Consider the following 8102-nt stretch of genomic DNA (forward strand, 5'->3'; position numbering starts at 1 on the left):
AGTCATCCCATGGTATCCTTGGGGGATTGGTTCCAGGCCCCACTGAATGGATACCAGAATCTGTGGGTTCTCAAGTTCCTGATATAAAACTACAGAGTACAGTCTGCTCTACAAGATGCAGAACCCACAGACACAGAGGGCCAGCTGTAACTCTGGAAAAGATTATCACTGAGAAACAGGAGTAGAACCAATAAAAGTTATTTAATATTGAATTACCTTAATACCAAGTGAATCCATATTTTGCACTGGCAGAGGACGTGTCTACAGCTGATGCTGTGCAGGTTCTATTACTTCCTTACTATGGCAAAGTGGACTGGTTATTTAATTCTCAGGGTTAGGTTTCTCATGGGTATAAAATAGGAAAACTAATGCCTGCCTCTCCACGTCACTGTAAAGACTTGACAAGATGATGCACAGTCTGACTTATATTGAATTCCCTGTATATGATGATGACTTAAAAACTGCAGTAAGAAAGGGAAGTAGGGACCTCAGCACTGACTGCTTAATAAATAAGTGAGGAAATAAATGGCATCTAATTAAGTCCAAAGTTTATCATTTAATATTTTGAGACCACATTATCTCTTCAGACACCATTATTTTTATGAGAAATTAAGATCCAGATAATTCAATTTGTGGGCTCCTGGAATCACTCTGTACTCATAATCACAGGAAGATATTTCCTAGTTAGAAACTAATTAGATGTTTAATTAGCCTATAGGGGCTAATGAACTGCCACTCTGCCATTACCTCTTTTAGAGGACTAGCTCAATTTGGGTACACAGTAATAATTATGATTAATCCAATACAGATTGCCACCACCTATCAACACCTTACTGACAAAAGTTAGCCCATGGCCCCCTTAAAAGAAATTAGTAAGTCTGCAAACGCTCTCTTAGTAGCTGGCAAGTGAACTTAAGTGGGTTACCTGATTTCTATTTCATTTACTCAAAGTTATGAGTAATTATTGTATGAGGAGTTATTGTAGCAATGATAAAGAACAAATACACATTTAATTCACTTATGACCCACTGATCTCATTTTATTGGCAAGCACACAATAAAAAAATTAAACACCTACCCTCCTTCCCTTTTCCACACAGCTAGAGAATCTGTATCAGGACAAACTGTCTTCAAGTGATTCTATGCAGTTCAGATGTAAATGAGTTTAGCTCATTTATTTAATAAATGACTCTAGTGAATTCTCATCAACTCCACATTGAGTAATAGACCTAAGAAATTATGCCTTATTTTTATTTGTCCTACACTTAGAGCTTCTATTATTTATATGTGTTTCGTGCTTTCTTGGCAATATGTTAAAAGATTATTTGAGTTTTCTCAAGAGCTATATTTTAAATTTAAAATGTATTAGTCTATGAGCAGTAAAAGTGTGAAATCCCTTAACTTGCCACTCAACAATTCACTACTAAATCAAAATATGAAGAATGTTTTTAATCCACCAAAACAATGGATAACTTCCTTCCAAACTTTCTAAACTAATTTTTCCTTCAGATAGACTTGTCAGTTCCAAATTGAACATGACTTGGCCTTCTGAGATCCTGGGAAATGAGGGAGATCCTGCTTAATTTTCTATTCCTATACAGAGCAGAGTAGAATTAAATTTTCAAATTTCTTCCCTCTTTATGAGCTCCAGAGGGTACATTTTGGTTAGCTCAATATGCTATTCCTACTTTAACTCATAAGTTCATTTTTCAATTTTATTCTAAAAATTGAGTCAAAGAACAAAATCTTCAAAGTGCTAGTTCTCACTAATGTACTTCTCCAAAGGGGAACATTAAGGGTAACCTCAGTGAGGTACAGATCAGGACAAACTGCTAAGAAGAATTTTTTAAAAAAAGAAATAGTAGGAGCAGAAAAGTCCATATCATCACACTTTACAATAATCTTAGCATGAAGGCAAATGATCTGTTGGACAGTCCATTTAAAAGGGCAAACTTTTTATCATCCAGAAATCTTCCATAGACATAGGCTGGAAGGAACTTTTCTGTGGAACACTTAGTACCAGTTATAGCTTCTGAGCTTACCAAAGTTAGGATGTTTACTTGTTTGGAAAACAATACCACAGTCTAAGTAGAAAAGGGTGTTAACAATCTAGTCTGTGAATCTCAGCCTTGGTTGTACATTAGAAACACCTATGAAGCCCCCCCGCCCCCGCCCCGCTCTATTTTTTATCTGTGCTCTACTGCACTGCATGTAAGATCTTAGCTCCTCAACCAGGAATTGAACTTGTGCCCCTGCAGCAGAAGCGTGGAGTCCTAAACACTGGACTGCAAAGAAGTCCCACCTTTGAGGCTTTTAAACTCTCAAATGCCCATTCTGCCCCCAGAGCAATTAAAACAGAAAGTGTAGGCTGGGAACCAGACATCAGTAATTTTTTTAATGTTTCCTCAGGCAATGTTAACACGCAGCTCAAGCTAAGAATCAATGCTTTAAAGAAACAATGGAAAGCTTTTTTTTTTACATGACATTTGCCACTATAACAGATTTAAGAGGAATATTTGGATGTATTTTCATGATTGGAAACAGAATTGGTTGGAGCTGAAGAACCACCTTTCCATTTCCCACCTATGACATTTAGAAGGAGGTTTAAAGCCACTTCTGAAATAGCTTTTTTAAATTTTTATACTTTTAAAAATAATACTCAAGCAGGACTTTGAGACCATTTCCACGTGTGTACATTTAAGTTGATGCAATTTGATTTGCCATAGTCATTTATAAGTTTCTAAGATAGGAAGCTAAATATTGCTAACCCATGCAATAGACTCCAGGTCAAACAGAAAGTTCAGTCACTGGTTATGAAACTTTTTTCACTAAAAGCAGAACAGTAATATTAAATTTGGCATCAGATCAGATCAGTTCAGATCAGTCGCTCAGTCATGTCCAACTCTTTGCGACCCCATGAATCACAGCACACCAGGCCTCCCTGTCCATCACCAACTCCCGGAGTTCACTCAGACTCACATCCATCGAGTCAGTGATGCCATCTAGCCATCTCATCCTCTGTCGTCCCCTTTTCCTCCTGTCCCCAATCCCTCCCAGCATCAGAGTCTTTTCCAATGAGTCAACTCTTCGCATGAGGTGGCCAAAGTACTGGAGTTTCAGCTTTAGCATCATTCCTTTCAAAGAAATCCCAGTGCTGATCTCCTTCAGAACGGACTGGTTGGATCTCCTTGCCGTCCAAGGGACTCTCAAGAGTCTTCTCCAACACCACAGTTCAAAAGCATCAATTTGGCATAAGAATATCTTAATATAACAGAAGAAATAACATTTAGTTCCAATATATTTAATATTATTTTAAAAATACCATAATTAGTATATTAACTTAGCTGAGGATCTTTTAGGCACCATATACCCACCATAGACCCTGGGGATAAAAAGGTGCCTGAAAAGACACATCTCCTCTCTCATTGACATACAGCTCAGCTGGCTGACTTGTAAGTCAGGCCAAAAATTTTGACCCCATATGTATACACACTGGAAACAAAATACTATTAAACTTCAGTGATATATTGTCACAATTTGCCATTTGCCCATATAACACATTTTCAAGTCATCTTGGTTGACACTTTGTCCCTTTCTCTATACCCCAGCTTCTAAAAGATCAAAAAAAGACTGATAATGTGAGCATTACTATTTGAGCTTGTGCAGATTTATGCCAAAACAAAATATGGTAAATGATTCTCAAATCTCCACTGCCCCCAAATTTTCTACTCCATTCTTTCTTTCCTACCATTTCTCATCATCATTGTAATTATCATGACTATCTCAGCAGTCTAATACTTAACTGAAAAATATGTCTGAAAGCAAATCTATAGCATTAGAACATTATTGTTGATCCACTTTGAATCTTTTCAGTTCTTAATTATTCTATGTTTCCTTATAAAATATTTGTGCTCAGTATACTGTTACATATTACAGGAGAAAATTACTCATAATACACCACCATAGCAACCATATGTAATAACTAACATCTTTACAAGCTTTTCTCTGTCAGGCTTTTACAGTTAGTCACACTGAATTTAAAATTCTGTATGCAGCTCTTTCATTTTATTCATACTATATTTTAAGAATTTAAAATTTGCATTAACAACTCTATAAACCTGATTTGAACTGGTATATGGCTAAAATTGTTAATATTACAGAGCACTTCAAGAGCTTCAGAGTACTGAGTTAATGAGCAAATATTTATACACTGCCTTCTATGTGCCAGGTACTAGATTTTGAAGACATGGAAGGGGACAAAAACAAGATTCCTGCTCTGTGGAGCCGATATCTCGTGGGGGAGAAACAGACAATGAAAAAATAAACAAATCAAAAGATAATTTGAGGTAGTGAGTTTTAACACTCATGGGATTCTGACTCTGGAAATCGGGAGATATCCATTCTCCAAGTAGACAATGTTTGAGCTTAGATTTGAATTACAAAGCAAGAATCAGCCATGTGAAACTCTCAAGTGCATGGAAATGTAAGAGGAATGGACTCAGGATACTGACCTGGAAATTCCTCATTACCAGGAATAGATCCTCCTGAAGGTACAGGCAGAGTAAGCAAACTTTGAGAATGTTTGCCAGTCCTCACATGGTTTCTCCTGAGCCAGATCTCAGTCTTCCTTCATCCTTTCCCACACAGGCACTTAGAGGCCAATTCCTTCATCACATTGCTCACCAATCACAAGAGAATGGATATGACCAAATACTGTTTAGTTGCTCAGTCATGTCCAACTCTTTTGCAACCCATGGACTGGAGCCTGCCAGGCTCCTCTGTCCCTGGGATTTCCCAGGCAAGAATACTGGACTGAGTTGCCATTTCCCTCTCTAGGGGATCTTCCAGACTCAGGGATCAACCCAGCATCATCTGCATATTCTATACCACTGGGAAGTTCTTGGATCTACTGGATATGACCAAATTCCTGCCTAAAGTTTGTAACCAAAGATGTAGTTAGAATTTATAATATATTCTGATCAAAATGTGTGCTGAACTTTCTTTTTACCATAAATTTACCATGAATCTTTGCATTGCAAGTTTATGTTGCTGCTATTGTTGCTTTTATCAATTTTGGAGCTGACTTGTGTCAAGCTTGTACAAGTGGTTTAGTATTATAGCTAAGAGCATGAGCTATGGACAGATTCTAACAGTAAGACCTGATCTAAGCTACTTAGACCAGCCACAATTTCCTTATCACAGTCAAAATTATATGAGTTTGGCACAGAGAACTCAGCTTAGAGGCTGACACACAAATCTTTAAACAGGTAGGGTAGGAGACTTCCTTGGCAGTCCAGATTCTGTACTCCCAATACAGGAGGCAAAGTTTCAATCCATGTTTGGGGAATGCCACATCCCACATGTCATGTGGCATGGCCAAAAAATAAGAAGATAAAAACAATACTTTAGGGAGTCATTGGCTTGTATCTAATCTGTACACTTAAAAAACTAGGTAGGGTAGGTAGAGAGAGAGGAAGAAAGAAACAGCATAAATTCACACACACACACACACACACACACACACACACCCCTTGAAATTATTTTAAATATTGTATGGATGAAGATCTTACTACATGGCAGTTACTTACTACAGTCACTTACTACAAGACTGTCTAGTTATGCCATATTACTCTTTAGCATTGAAACTTTACAGCTTAGGTCACTGCATGTGGTCAGCTAAGAAGAGCATCCATTTTCACTTGGATGAATTATATAAGGTTTTGGGATTGGGGGTACTGGAAACCCAAATTCCACTAATCCTTGGTCATAGATGTCACGTCAAGTTTCAAACACAATCACAATGGGGCATTTAAAAATAGATGCTAAGGGTCCTTTCAATTCTCTTCCCTGTTTCCTTCTGTTCTCAAAGCCCCCATTAAGCTATTGACTATTTCCTTCTCACCAACACAAACACTCTCGAAGAAGCCTGTCTTAAGACCAGGAAGTCTTCATTTGGAAAGAACTAAAAACTTCAGGGGGATGACTGAACCCTGTACCCAAGGAGGGAAGGAATCCAGAAACAGACAAAAACACAGGTTTTACACTAGCCTCCTCCACTGATTTTACCTCAGAGCAATTGAAAGAGGGTTGACCAGAAAGCTCCATTTTCTTGTGCTTGAGATTACATGATGTATACAGGGTTCTGTGGCTAAAACAAAACTAGAAAACCACTAATCCAGGAAATGTGAAGGCCTTTTGTAAACTGTAATGTGATTTACAAATGCTAGTTCTTAGTATTATCATTGCTGTTTGTTTCTTGTGAAAATTTAAATGTGTTTTATTGGGAAACCGCTTAATTAGATAATAAATTCCAAGAAAAGGCACAGTTCCAAGTCAAAGATTCATTTTCATCTCTAGCGTTCTGTGCAATAAGCACATTGAAAATGCTTCCTAAAGGAATTCCTAACGGGATTCATTTACTGGGGGAAGCTGGAACAGTTGAGTAAACTCTTTTCAATCACAAATTTAATTCACATGGGGTCAACCCGGTCAGTCATCTTCTGTAGAAAAGAAATTTGCCACTGGGGACTTTCCCGGCTGTCCACTGGTTAAGACTGAGCTTCCACTGCAGGGGGTGCAGGTTTGATCCCTGGTGAGGGAACTAAGATCCTGCATGCCTCACGGTGTGGCCAAAAGGAAAGAAAGAAAAGAAAAGAAACTGGCCACACCTTCTGGTTCTTGTGAAGATATTCAGGGACATATTCCCTGACTCCTTTGTTTGGACATAGTATTCCTAAGGATCTAAATTCAATTACTGCAGCCTGTATGGTTAATCCCAGGTTATAGCCAGACACAAAAGGAATACTGAAAAATAACTACAGGACTCTGGCTTAGCTACAGGATACACGACTACAGGATACTACATGGGATTCATGTAAACAATAGCAGCAAAGACATGTCAAACTATGTGTCAGGCACTGGTCAAAGTGCATTACTTATATTAGTTTATTTATTCTCCATAGCAACCTGATGGGCTCAGAACCATAATTAGCTCGTTGACAGATGAAGCCCAGAAAGTCATTATTAGAGCTAGAATTCAAACTCAGGTCATCTCAAGCTCTAGAAATGACCACACAATGACTTAACTTTTTAGTTTCAGTGAAGTCAGGAAAAAGAGAATAGATTATATTTTGTTCTGATTTCTGCCAATTATAAGTATGCCCTTGTTGGAGTCTGGTAGGCAATGGCACTCCACTCCAGTACTCTTGCCTGTAAAATCCCGTGGATGGAGGGGCCTGGTGGGCTGCAGTTCATGGGGTCGCTAAGAGTTGGACACAACTGAGCGACTTCACTTTTACTTTTCACTTTCATGCACTGGAGAAGGAAATGGCAACCCACTCCAGTGTTCTTGCCTAGAGAATCCCAGGGACGGGGGAGCCTGGTGGGCTGCCGTTGGGGTTGCACAGAGTCGGACACGACTGAAGTGACTTAGCAGTAGCTAAGTCTGCAGGATGTAACATTGTTTTGCATGTTTAAATTTTTTATATAAATACATTCATGCATCCCTCTGGTACCGCCCACCACACCTCTCGATCTTGCTCTGTGCTCTGGAGTCTGACCTGTATGCCTAGCATCAGTGGGCTTCCAGTCACGTCTGGCACAAGTTAGACATTAGAGGTCAATAGGAGGGTAAAGTCAGGGTATTTATTTTCCCAGGTCTCTCAGTCAGGTCACTACTGGTCAGCTGTCTCCCTCTGTTGATGCTGCAATTCCTGTCAAATGACTCACTTCACTCTGAATTTCCTTCCTCTTCCTTCCTCTGCCCCTAAAGATTTAGATATAACAATAGTTCTCTACTGTTACAACTGCCATAGCATGGAACCATAATTGCTATTTTCCCCAAACCCTGACCACATCTTTGTAAATGGTCTTTTATTAAACTTTTCTCAAGCCACTATTCCAGGAATTTGAGCAAAGAATTCCATTCTCCATCTATTGAGTTGGCCCAAAAATTCATTCAGGATTTCCCCAAACATCTTATAGAAAAACCCAAATGAACTTTTTGGTCAACCCAACAGTTTACATATGACTGGACCCAAAACACAAAAGACAGCATAACCCTCACTATCCCAACTTTCCATTCTCTGCACCTTAGGTCCAGGA

Source organism: Bubalus bubalis, chromosome 17 (assembly GCF_019923935.1).
Source record: "Bubalus bubalis isolate 160015118507 breed Murrah chromosome 17, NDDB_SH_1, whole genome shotgun sequence".
Lineage (NCBI taxonomy): Eukaryota > Metazoa > Chordata > Mammalia > Artiodactyla > Bovidae > Bubalus > Bubalus bubalis.